Genomic DNA, 13758 nt, shown 5'->3' with positions numbered 1-13758 from the left:
TTTTGGACTCTGTGGGAGAGGGAGAGGGTGGGATGATTTGGGAGAATGGCATTGAAATACGTATAATATCGTATATGGAATGAGTTGCCAGTCCAGGTTTGATGCACGATACTGGATGCTTGGGGCTGGTGCACTGGGACGACCCAGAGGGATGGTATGGGGAGGGAGGAGGGAGGAGGGTTCAGGATGGGGAACACATGTATACCTGTGGTGGATTCATTTTGATATTTGGCAAAACCAATACAATATTGTAAAGTTTAAAAATAAAATTTTAAAAAAAAGAAAGGAAAAAAAAAAAAAAAAAATGGACTGGTTGGATCTCCTTGCAGTCCAAGGGACTCTCAAGAGTCTTCTCCAACACCACAGTTCAAAAGCATCAATTCTTTGGCGCTCAGCCTTCTTCACAGTCCAACTCTCACATCCATACATGACCACAGGAAAAAACCATAGCCTTGACTAGATGAACCTTTGTTGGCAAAGTAATGTCTCTGCTTTTGAATATGCTATCTAGGTTGATCATAACTTTCCTTCCAAGGAGTAAGTGTCTTTTAATTTCATGGCTGAAACAATTTTGAGAGGTTTAGTCTTCTTTCTTGGAGAAGGAAATGGCAACCCATTCCAGTGTTCTTGCCTGGGAAATCCCATGGACATATTCATTAAATTTTGTCTTTATGGGGAGGGAAGAGGACGGGGGGGTTCAGGATGGGGAACATTTGTACACCTGTGGCGGATTCATGTTGATGTATGGCAAAACCAATACAATACTGTAAAGAATTAACCTCCAATTAAAATAAATAAATTTATATTAAAAATAATAATAATGATTTTTCTGTTATAAAGCAGAATATGAAAATTAAGTAGAATTGTGTGTATGAGTGATTATATCAGTTCTTGAGGACTTCTTGTATTCTTGCACATACTTTCTCTTATAAGACCCTGGAATATTATCTTCATATAAATGCAGTAAACTAGATAACTGGGATCCAAAGAGCCTAGGAGTGTCATTTAAAAAAATTCTAAAATAGTCCCTCTCTCATATGAAATTCTACAAATAAAAATATGAATATTCTTAGGTTTTCCATTCCTTGAAAGTGCTCTCCAAATAGTAAAATTTAGCTTGACCAGGCACATTTGTACCTCCTAAAAATGTATCTGGTCTAAGACTGTGTGTATAGTTCCTAATAGTTTTGTAGTGGTATCTTGTATTTTACCTGAAGTTGATGTCATAAATGACACATCAATAAGGAAGCAGTCCCAGGCATTTTAGATAACTTGGAAAGTTTATAAAGATGGTTCAGTTCAATTCAGCCACTCAGTCATGTCCGACTCTTTGTGACACCTTGAACCACAGCACGCCAGGCCTCCCTGTCCATCACCAACTCCCGAAGTCCACCCAAACCCATGTCCATTGAGTCCATCCAACCATCTCATCCTCTGTCGTCCCCTTCACCTCCTGCCCTCAGTCTTTCCCAGCATCAGGATCTTTTCCAATGAGTCAGCTCTACACATCAGATGGCCAAAGTATTGGAGTTTCAGCTTCAATATCAGTCCTCCAATGAACACCCAGGACTGATCGCCTTTGGGATGGACTGGTTGGATCTCCTTGCATGCCAAGGGACTCTCAAGAGTCTTCTGCAAAACCACAGTTCAAAAGCATCAATTCTTCAGCACTCAGCTTTCTTTATAGTCCAACTCTCACTTACATACATGACCACTGGAAAAACTGTAGCCTTGACTAGACGGACCTTTGTTGACAAAGTAATGCCTCTGCTTTTTAATATGCTGTCTAGGTTGGTCATAACTTTCCTTCCAAGGAGTAAGCATCTTTTAATTTCATGGCTGCAATTACTATCTGCAGTGATTTCGGAGACCAGAAAAATAAAGTCAGCCACTGTTTCCACAGTTCCCCCATCTATTTGCCATGATGTGATGGGCCCAGATGCCATGATCTTAGTTTTCTTAATGTTGAGCTTTAAACCAATTTTTTCACTCTCCTCTTTCATTTTCATCAAGAGGCTTTTTAGTTCTTCACTTTCTGCCATAAGGGTGATGTCATCTGCATACTTGAGGTTATTGATATTTCTCCCAGTGATCTGGATTCCAGCTTGTGCTTCTTCCAGCCCAGCATTTCTCATGATGTACTCTGCATATAAGTTAAATAAGCAGGGTGACAATATACAGCCTTGAAGTACTCCTTTTCCTATTTGGAACCAGTCTGTTGTTCCATGTCCAGTTCTAACTGTTGCTTCCTGACCTGCGTACAGGTTTCTCAAGAGGCAGGTCAGGTGGTCTGGTATTCCCATCTCTTTCAGAATTTTCCACAATTTATTATGATCCACACAGTCAAAGGTTTTGACATAGTCAATAAAGCAGAAATAGATGTTTTCTGGAACTCTCTTACTCTTTTGATGATCCAGCAGATGTTGGCAATTTGATCTCTGGTTCTTCTGCCTTTTCTAAAACCAGCTTGAACATCTGGAAGTTCAAGGTTCACGTACTGCTGAAGCCTGGCTTGGAGAATGTTAAGCATTACTTTACTAGCGTGTGAGATGAGTGCAATTGTGCAGCACTTTGAGCATTCTTCAGCATTTGCCTTTCTTTGGGGTTGGACTGAACCCCAAAGGGGTTCACAGGACCTTTTCCAGTCCTGTGGCCACTGCTGAGTTTTCCAAATTCGCTGGCATATTGAGTGCAGCACTTTCACAGCATCATCTTTCAGCATTTGAAATAGCTCAACTGGAATTCCATCACTTCTGCTGGCTTTGTTCATAGTGATGCTTTCTAAAGCCCACTTGACTTCACATTCCAGGATGTCTGGCTCTAGGTGAGTGATCACACCATCGTGATTATCTGGGTCATGAAGATCTTTTTGGTACAGTTCGTCTGTGTATTCTTGCCACCTCTTCTTAATATCTTCTGCTTCATTTAGGTCCCTACCACTTTTTCCTTTATTGAGCCCATCTTTGCATGAAATATTCCCTTGGTACCTCTAAGTTTCTTGAAGAGATCTCTAGTCTTTCCCATTCTGTTGTTTTCCTCTATTTATTTTTTTAATGTTTTTTTAAAATTCTATTTTATTTTTTAACTTTACAATATTGTATTGGTTTTGCCATATATCAACATGAATCCACCACAGGTATACACGTGTTACCCATCCTGAACCCTCTATTTCTTTGCAATGATGGCTGAGCAAGGCTTTCTTATCTCTCCTTGCTCTTCTTTGGAACTCTGCATTCAAATGGGTATATCTTTCCTTTCCTCCTTTGCTTTTCAGTTCAGTTCAGTTCAGTCGCTCAGTCGTGTCCAACTTTTTGTGACCCCATGAATCACAGCACGCCAGGCTTCCCTGTCCATCACCAACTCCCGGAGTTCGCTCAGACTCACGTCCATCGAGTCAGTGATACAATCCAGCCATCTCATCCTCTGTTGTCCCCTTCTCCTCCTGCCCCCAATCCCTCCCAGTATCAGAGTCTTTTCCAATGAGTCAACACTTCACATGAGGTGGCCAAAGTACTGGAGTTTCAGCTTTAGCATCATTCCTTCCAAAGAAATCCCAGGGCTGATCTCCTTCAGAAAGGACTGGTTGGATCTCCTTGCAGCCCAAGGGACTCTCTCAAGAGTCTTCTCCAACACCACAGTTCAAAAGCATCAATTCTTTGGCGCTCAGCCTTCTTCACAGTCCAACTCTCACATCCATACATGACCACAGGAAAAACCATAGCCTTGACTAGACAAACTTTTGTTGGCAAAGTAATGTCTCTGCTTTTGAATATGTTATGTAGGTTGGTCATAACTTTCCTTCCAAGGAGAAAGCGTCTTTTAATTTCATGGCTGCAGTCCCCATCTGCAGTGACGTTGGAGCCCAGAAAAATAAAGTCTGACACTGTTTCCACTGTTTCCCCATCTATTTCCCATGAAGTGATGGGACTGGATGCCATGATCTTCGTTTTCTGAATGTTGAGCTTTAAGCCAACTTTTTCACTCTCCTCTTTCACTTTCTTCAAAAGGCTTTTTAGTTCCTCTTCACTTTCTGCCATAAGGGTGGTGTCATCTGCATATCTGAGGTTATTGATATTTCTCCTGGCAATCTTGATTCCAGCTTGTGCTTCTTCCAGCCCAGCATTTCTCATGATGTACTCTGCATATAAGTTAAATAAGCAGGGTGATAATATACAGCCTTGAAGTACTCCTTTTCCTATTTGGAACCAGTCTGTTGTTCCATGTCCAGTTTTAACTGTTGCTTCCTGACCTGCATACAGATTTCTCTAGAGGCAGGTCAGGTGGTCTGGTATTCCCATCTTTCAGAATTTTCCACAGTTTATTGTGGTCCACACAGTCAAAGGCTTTGGCATAGTCAATAAAGCAGAAATAGATGTTTTTCTGGAACTCTTTTGCTTTTTCCATGATCCAGTGGATGTTGGCAATTTGATCTCTGGTTCCTCTGCCTTTTCTAAAACCAGCTTGAACATCAGGAAGTTCACAGTTCACATATTGCTGAAGCCTGGCTTGGAGAATTTTGAGCATTACTTTACTAGCGTGTGAGATGAGTGCAATTGTGCGGTAGTTTGAGCATTCTTTGGCATTGCCTTTCTTTGGGATTGGAATGAAAACTGACCTTTTCCAGTCCTGTGGCCACTGCTGAGTTTTCCAAATTTACTGGCATATTGAGTGCAGCGCTTTCACAGCATCATCCTTCAGCATTTGAAATGGCTCAACTGGAATTCCATCACCTCCACTAGCTTTGTTTGTCCACTTGTTTGTCACTAGCTTTGTAAGGCCCACTTGACTTCACATTCCAGGATGTCTGGCTCTAGATGAGTGATCACACCATTGTGATTATCTGGGTTGTGAAGACCTTTTTTGTACAGGTCTTCTGTGTATTCTCTTCTTAATATCTTCTGCTTCTGTTAGGTCCATACCATTTCTGTCCTTTATCGAGCTCATCTTTGCATGAAACGTCCCCTTGGTATCTCTAATTTTCTTGAAGAGATCTCTAGTCTTTCCCATTCTGTTGTTTTCCTCTATTTCTTTGCATTGATCGCTGAGGAAGGCTTTCTTATCTCTTCTTGCTATTCTTTGGAACTCTGCATTCGGATGCCTATATCTTTCCTTCTCTCCCTTGCTTTTTGCTTCTCTTTTTTCACAACTATTTGTAAGGCCTCCCCAGACAGCCATTTTGCTTTTTTGCATTTCTTTTCCATGGGGATGGTCTTGATCCCTGTCTCCTGTACAGTGTCACGAACCTCATTCCATAGTTCATCAGGCACTCTATCTATCAGATCTAGGCCCTTAAATCTATTTCTCACTTTCACTGTATAATCATAAGGGATTTGATTTAGGTCATACCTTTGCTTTTAGCTTCCCTCATTTTCACAGCTATTTGTAAGGCCTCCTCAGACAGCCTAATTACCTTCAAGCACAGCCATTCTGTCTCTACAAAAAAATCTTATTCTTCCTTATAACATCTTACATCAGAGAAGAAAGAGATCCATAATTGCTATGTACACTTATGTAATAATTTAAATATAAAATAATGTTTCTTATTATGATTAGGAACATTTAGTAGAATAAAATCCTAACAAATTTACAGTGATTAAATAAATTATTAAGCAAATGTATACATCAGGAAAATATGGAGGGGTTAGAAACATATAGTTTGGTTGCCAAAGACTTGTGTCTAGATCCTAGCACTTCTACTTATGAGTTGTGTTATCTTGGAAGATATTTACCATTTTAAAACCTTAATTTCTTCATCTGAAAATTGAAGCTGCTGCTTACTCAGATTTTGTGTATATAGACATGAACTTGTACACAAAGTATTTGGCATAGTACTTTATTAAGTGCCAATAAACAATGATGTATGATACAATAATATGACAATAATTTAATTTTTAAATTTTTATTAAAAATTCAACCATATTCAAGTGTGTGTGTACCCTTATCAGTTTGAAATTCAGTACTTAGAGATCCACTAATTGTTTAGTCACATATTGTTTAATCTCCATGTGTTTGTGTTTTTTTGTAGTTTTTTTCTTTGTAGTTGATTTCTAGTCTCAAAAGTATTGCGGTCCGAAAAGATGCTTGATGTGATTTCAATTTTCTTAAATTTACTAAGACCTGTTTTGTAGCCAGCATGTGACCTATCCTGGGGAATATTCCATGTGCACTTAAAAATGCTTTCAGATGGATCTGGTCTAATGGGCCATTTAAAGGCAATGTTTCCAGACTGATTTTTCATCTGGATCATCTGTCCATTGATGTAAGGTGTTACTATTATTGTGTTACTGACAAATTTTTTCATTTTGTAATTTTATTGTTTCTAGTTATGGCCTTGTCTTTTTTTTTATTTTATTTTTTAACTTTACAATATTGTTTTGGTTTTGCCACATATCAACATGAATCCGCCAATGGCATTGGCCTTGTCTTTTTCACCTAGACTATTTCCTTTAACACTTTTTGTAAAACTGGTTTGGTGGTGCTGAATTCTTTTAATTTTGCTTTTCTGTAAAGCTTTCAATTTATCTATTAAGTTGGAAAAAAACTTTTCTGGGTAGAGTATTCTTGGCTATAGATTTTTCTTCTCTTTCATCACTTTAAATAAATCATGCCACTCCCTTCTGGCCTGTAGAGTTTCTGCTGAAAAATCAGCTGATAGTCTTATGAGAGTTCTCTTCTATGTTTGTTGTCATTCAGTTGATAAGTCATGTTCAATTCTTTGCAACTCCATGGACTGTAGCAAGCCAGGCTCTTCTGTCCTCCACTATCTCCCAGAGTTTGCTCAAATTCATGTCTGTTGAGTTGGTGATGCTATCTAACCATTTCATCCTCTGCTGTCCTCTTATCCTTTTGCCTTCAGTCTTTCCCAGCATCAAGGTCTTTTCCATCAAGTCAGCTCTTTGCATCAGGTGGCCAAAGTATGGAGCTTCAACTTCAGCATCAGTCCTTCCAATGAATATTCAGGACTGATTTCCTTTAGGATGGACTCATTGGATCTCCTTGCAGTCCAAGGAACTCTCAAGAGTCTTCTCCAGCACCACAATTCAAAAGCATCAATTTTTCAGCACTCAGCCTTCTTTATGGTCCAACTCTCACATCTATACATGGCTACTGGAAAAACCATAGTTTGACTATACAGACCTTTGTCAGCAAAGTAATGTCTCTGTTTTTTTTTAATATGCTGTTTAGGTTTGTCATAGCTTTCCTTCCAAGGAGCAAGTATCTTTTAATTTCATGGCCTGTGTATGTTATTTGTTGCCTTTCCATGCTGCTTTTTATATTTTCTGTTTTTCTTTTTGTCATTTTAATTACAGTGTGTTTTGGTGCATTCCTCTTTGGGTTAATCCTATATGTGACTTTCCATACTTCCTGGACTCTCTGGACTATTTCCTTTTCCATGTTAGGAAAGTTTTCAGCTATTATATCTTCAAATATATTATCAGCCCCTTTCTCTTTGTCTTCTCCTTCTGAGATGGTAATGCTAATATTAGTGCATTTGATGTTGTCCCAGAGGTTTCTTCAACTGTACTCATTGCTTTTCATTCTTTTTTTTTTTCTCTGTTCATTACCAGTGATTTCTACTACTCTTTCTTCCAGCTTTCTGTTCTGCTTCTCTATTGTTTAGTCTACACTTGATTCTTTCTAGTGGGTTTTCATTTCAGCTATATTTTTCATCTCTGTCTGACTGTCATTTATTATTTTCTAACTTATTAAAAACTTCTAACTTTTTTTGTGCATCGTTCTCCTCCCAAATTCTTTGATCATCTTTACAATCTGTACCTTGAACCTTTTCTCAGGTAGATTGCCTAGCTCCACTTCATTTAGTTCTTCTGGGATTTTTATCTTGTTCCTTCATCTGGAATATGTTCATCTGTTGCTTCATTTTGTCTAAGTTGCTGTCTTTATTTTTATGTATCTAATAGTTTGGTTATGTTTCCTGATCTTGGAGAAGTGACCATTTGCAGGAGGTGTCCTATGTGTCCCAGCAGTGCACTCCCTTCTCATCACCCAAACTGTATGCTCTGGGGTATCTCCCTATTAGGACTGTGTAAGTCTTCTAGTTGTGGCAGGCTGAATATGCGGGTGGCCTGTTAGGCTTGGTTGACCCGGGTCTGGTTGATTGCTTGGGCCTGCCTTGTATGGAGGCTGCTGGCTGTTCCACACAGGGGCCTGGTCATGAGGTGGCCAGCTGCAGAATCCAGGGTGTCCCAAGGCTAGTGCTGGCTCACTGATGGAAAGAGTTAGAGTCCATAAGACTTGGGGCTGAGGCCCACCCACTGGTGGGTGAAACCTGGTCCTGGTGTTAGTGCAGGATTACTGGCAGGCAGAGTCAGACCCTGGACTCTGGTTCCAGGGTCCAGGAATCCCAGAGTTGATATCAGGTCACTGGTAGGAGGAGAAGGGGCAGTTCCTGAAACAGGTGGATACAGGCTCTTGGGATGTCCCGGAGTTTGCACTGGCCTGCTAGTGGGCTGGGGTCCAGCTGATCCCAGGGCAGGGTTTGACCTACTGTGACAGATTAGGACCACAGGTTATAGGATTGTGAGTTTCTGGCATCTATGCTCTCTGATAGGTAGAGCTGGGCCCTGGCCCTCTGCTGGGCAGGGCTGTGTGCAGAGGTGGCTGTGGGTTCAGGAAGTCTTTAAGTACCCTGTGTGCTGACGGGTGGAGCCAGTCAACATGTTAATGGACATAGTTGTGTCCCAGTAAAAGTTTAATTATAAAAAATCAGGCTTCAAGTCAGAGTTCTTCTGTGGGACTTAGTTGGCTGACCTGAGTTAAGAAATTCACATACAAAAAAGTTTGAAATGAAATTATAAGTTTTTGTCCTCATTTCCCCTGAAAATCACAGTGGGTGAAAGAATTTGGCTTTACTTTTTATGGTAGGCAGAATGATGCTCCCCATCCTCCAAAGATCACCATCTCCTAATTCTCAGAACCTTTGCATACATTATCTTATATGCCAAAAGTCACTGTGGTTAAATCAAGGGTCTTCAAATGAAAAGATTATCCTAGAATATCTAGATGGGCTTGAAGTAATCTTAAGGGTCCTTACAAGAGGGAGTCAAGTGTTATACTGTTGGATCTGAACATGGAGGAAGCAAACATGAGCCAAGAAATGAGGGAAGCCTTTAGATGCTGAGGAAAATCAAAGGAAACAGATTCACACCAAGGACCCCTAGAAGCAGCACAGTGCTTCCTCACCCACTTTAGACTACTGACTTCCACAGTTCTAGAACAATAAAAGTGTATTGCATTGAGCCCCTAAGTGTGCCATAATTTCTTGGAGCAAATTTGCTGGAGGAAATGAATATATTTGCCTTGTTTTTGGAGTTTGTATTTGTGTGTGTGTGTTAATCATTAAATGCTAACTGCATCATAATAGTTTTAAAGTTAAAATAAATACATTTATATTAAAAAAAATGTAAAAGAAACCTTGGCTGAAAGATACTTGGAAAAAGTCTCCCTATTAAAAAAGGGATAAAGTTCTGAATGAATAAAGGGATAGTGTTCTATCATTCCTGGCTTTACCATGTCTTTGTTCTGAAAGTCTCCCTCTACTGATCATTAAATTTTTGGTACTTTTCATATTCCAAATTACTCTACATTTAAAAAAATTTTTAAACAGCTGAAAAAAGATCTAGGCATAGGATCACATAGCAATAGGCTAATATACCATTTTAATTTTATGTATTGTATCCTAGCTTTGCTAAGTTATATAGTTGTAGTTTACAGCTTCATATGTGGGATATTTGGAAAACAAAACACTCACAGTGATATATAATTCTCCACCATAAATCTGTTATAAGTGTATTTGATCACTGTTGTCAGAAGACCGGAGTTTTAATTCAGTTGTGCCATTGTTTTCCAGTGGCCCCTAATCCTTCCAATATCTTGAGGAAAACCAAATGATAGGTCTCATCAAAGGCAGGAAAATGCAAAGGATGGATAGAACCAGGGAAGTCTGAATCTCATCTCACAGCTGCTCACATTGTATCAGTCTCTTTAATTCTCTAAGTTTGTAGTCACCCTGGCTAAATTTTATTTCCACATTAAGCACTATTATTTTATTATCCTGTCCTCTCTGAGTGTATGTAGAGACTTTGAATGGCCTTATCTTTTAGCTAGTGCTTTTATTTTCAGTAAAAATACCTCTGGTGGTAGTTTAGTCTCTAGGTTGTGTCCAACTCTTGCTACCCCATGGACTGTAGCCCGCCAGGCTCCTCTGTCCAAGAGATTTTTCAGACAAGAATACTTTTTCAGGCAAAAGTACCTCTTTGTTGTTGTTGTTCAATCACTCATTTATTCCAACTCTTTGTGACCCCATGGACTGCAGCACACCAGGCCTCCCTGTCCATCACTAACTCCTAGAGTTTACCCAAACTCATGTCCATTGAGTTGGTGATGGCATCCAACCATCTCATCCTCAGTCATCCCCTTCTCCTCCTGCCTTCAATCTTTCCCAGCATCAGGGTCTTTTCTAATGAGTTAGCTTTGTATCAGGTGGCTAAAGTATGGGAGCTTCAGCATCAGTCCTTCTAATGAATATTCAGGATTGATTTCCTTTAGGATTGCCTGGTTTGTTCTCCTTGCAGTCCAAGGGACTCTCAAGAGTCTTCTCCAACACCACAATTCAAAAGCACCAGTTCTCCCATGCTTAGCCTTCTTTATGGTCCAACTCTCACATTTATACAGGACTATTGGAAAAAACCATAGTTTTGATTATACGGACATTTGTTGGCAAAATAATGTGCATGTGAAAGGGCTGTATATGAAGCTTGGCTGGAAGCTAGGAAGGTAGATTAGGCTTGCTTGAATGTTCCAAAAAAAGCACAGTTATTCTTTCCAGAGCTTAAAATGAAAGGTTAATTTTGTTTCTTTTGAATGATTCTCTTTAAATGATTTAGAATTTCTTACTAGAATGTACTGTCATTCACTCATTTTGATCTCTCTAAAACATGGATCATTAACCTTAAAACCATAGAAGTATAATAATGGAGTGAATAAGGTTTAAATGTTTGAATACCAAACTGTCTTGTAAAGTCTGAGTGCAGATGCTTAAGAAAGGTATTTAAAATTCCCCCAAAATGAGGGCAGTGTTTCAGCAGCAATCAGAGTTCCTTATAGCTCCACACATCAAATTTTCTATCCTGTCTTCATTGTAAATTTGAAGACTTTGGGGGAATTTTTTTTTTTGAGAATCTTCGGGAGATTTTTTGAGAGACTTCGGGAGGCACACTTCCATGGGATTGATTCCTGGTGACTGGAAATGTTCACATTCTGCATCATTTAGACATAGAGATCCATGCCTCAGAATGTGTGATAGAATAAAACAATAAATTCTGTATCTTACTTTACCTTTGGGAACTCTAAAGTCAGTTTTTAAAGATTTTCCATTTTTCCATGGACTCTTATAATACCATTCTATGGCCTAGAAATATTTCATATTAAGGTAAAGTCACTATATATGGCATGTACAGGTGGCTCAGAGGTTAAAGCATCTGCCTGCAATGCGGGAGACCTGGGTTCAATCCCTGGGTCAGGAAGATACCCTGGAGAAGAAAATGGCAACCCACTCCAGTATTCTTGCCTAGAGAATCCCATGGACAGAGAAGCCTGGTGGGCTACAGTCCACAGGGTTGCAAAGAGTCAGACACGACTGAGCGACTTACTTTCACTTTCACTTTTTCACTATATATGGAGATGTCTCTACATGTATGTCTCTAACATATTACAGGGCAGATTTATGAGATCTCAGCATGTGAATTAGTCACATTTTGCTTGTGTGTGGTAGAGCATTTGGGTTAAGCTGGCTTCTACAAAAGGACCACCCAATCTTTGCAACTGACCTTACAAGCTGCTATTAATTCCAAGGGGAAAATTAATCAATACTTTAATGAATGAGAGTTATTTGCATTACTGAAAATGTATCAGCTACACAAACTGCTTGATGTGACTCTTACAAAATCAGTCTGATTCTGTTAGTAATTTGATAAAAACCTGGAGTCAGTTGGTTCCAGATCAAGTGTCAGCGTAGTCCCTAGCCCACTAGCCCAATGCCACCTTCTGTGGTATTGCTCTGTTCTGTAAAACAGATGTTATGATTTACTCCAGACATCCTGCATTTCATTAGAGATTGAAGTAGCCCATTAGTTATCTCATTCACTTCATGTTCAATGGACCAATCAATGGATTAAACTCGTGTGATCTGTAGATTCTGATCCTATTGTTAACTTTTACTTATAGGATAAGCTTTAGAATGTCATTACTTCCATCATTCTTAAAGTTTTCTCTTCTACACAGTGGGTTTCTCTGCTCTTTATATTTATAGATGAATGCTTCTAAAGTCCATTCCAAAGAGACAATTATTCAACATGCAACAGTTTTCAGATGTTATTTCTCTTTATACAATATTTTTCTTAGTATTTAGAAGTTTGGTTTCATATTTAGCTAAAAAAATAAATAAACAACCCTCTGGATGAAGTTAAGCTGATTTTCTCTTATTGTTTTATTAAGAGTTACAAACTGATATTGAGACTATTTATATATACACAAAGATAATAGAAACTGACTGACTACCCTCTTATGAGAGGCAGAAAACCAAAAGTTTTGGTTTGCCATATCCTTGGTGTTTCCATTCATTGGATTGACCATAAACATGGTTTAGGTAGTTAGATAGATGATTGAACAGATTTATCCAGACATCCAGCCAACAGTCCATTCAGGGTTTTCTATTTTCCAAGCACTGTGTTTCTACTCTGTTTCATTCTCTGCAACTAGATTACAGAGATTAATATGTGACAAATCCTTCAGTGGTGCACACTCTGAATGTTGTGCTTCAAATTAAATAAACTGCTAAAGTCTTCTTGTTCACTATATTTTTCTGCACTGTTTGTTTCCAGTGAGATTCTCTGTGCTGTATTTAATCCTTTGTGTACTATCTGGTGTTATTGGATGAATGAAATGATTATTCCTTTTACTCATAATACTTAAAACAAATAGAGATTCACTAACACTTATTGGTTATAACTTTTTAATTTATATTTTTAAGTAGGGCACAGTGGGATGAGACATAAAAGATCAGCTGTCTTCCTTTTCTTTTGTCTCTTCACTCTTTTCTCCTACTCCCTAATTATATAAATTGCTTCCTTCATTTCTTACCTTACTCTTCTAAAGATAGAAGTGAGATCAAGTGGTAGTGTGGAACAGAATAGATAAATGTGGTCATCACTGAGGGAGACCCAAGTTTAAGTCACTTTTTTCTTTGAAAAATATAAAATTGTGTTTTCAATCGAGAATTATGATCCCTTCACAATATTGCATTTTAAAATATTCATATAAAACATTTATGTGCAAAATTTTATGCTGTAGGGATTGTAGCAAAATTAATACATTTTCAAGCTTATTTCATATTTTCTCCAAATTATTTTTTAGGTTTGCTCTTTGCACTTAGGTAGGACTAATGGTTTATTTCTTGAACACATGAAGAGGAAATGAAAAAGCTTTAATTGACAGTCACAAATAACCTAGAATTCCTAGAATTATTAATAGTTTGGACAATTATTATTTTTAGCCCATCTCAATTAAACTCTTTGTTGTTGAATTTAATATTAAATATTTAATAAACTTTTAAGAATTTGTAACATTTACACATAAAAAAAGCATACTAAAATTTGTAACACTCCAAATATTAAAATAAGTGTAATAAGTCTCTGAAAAGTTAATTAAAAATAATCTATCTTGAAGACATATTGTTATTTT

General features: G+C 38.4%; 1 protein-coding gene across 2 annotated transcripts in view; it reads left to right on the top strand.

Moving 5' to 3' along the window:
- TLL1 (tolloid like 1) overlaps positions 1-13758 on the top strand; it is a 323584-nt gene that overhangs the window by 288547 nt on the left and 21279 nt on the right. The gene's annotated exons all lie outside the window — the stretch shown is intronic.

This window comes from Bos mutus, chromosome 17, assembly GCF_027580195.1.
Source record: "Bos mutus isolate GX-2022 chromosome 17, NWIPB_WYAK_1.1, whole genome shotgun sequence".
Lineage (NCBI taxonomy): Eukaryota > Metazoa > Chordata > Mammalia > Artiodactyla > Bovidae > Bos > Bos mutus.
This window is presented reverse-complemented; position numbering and strand designations above follow the sequence as displayed.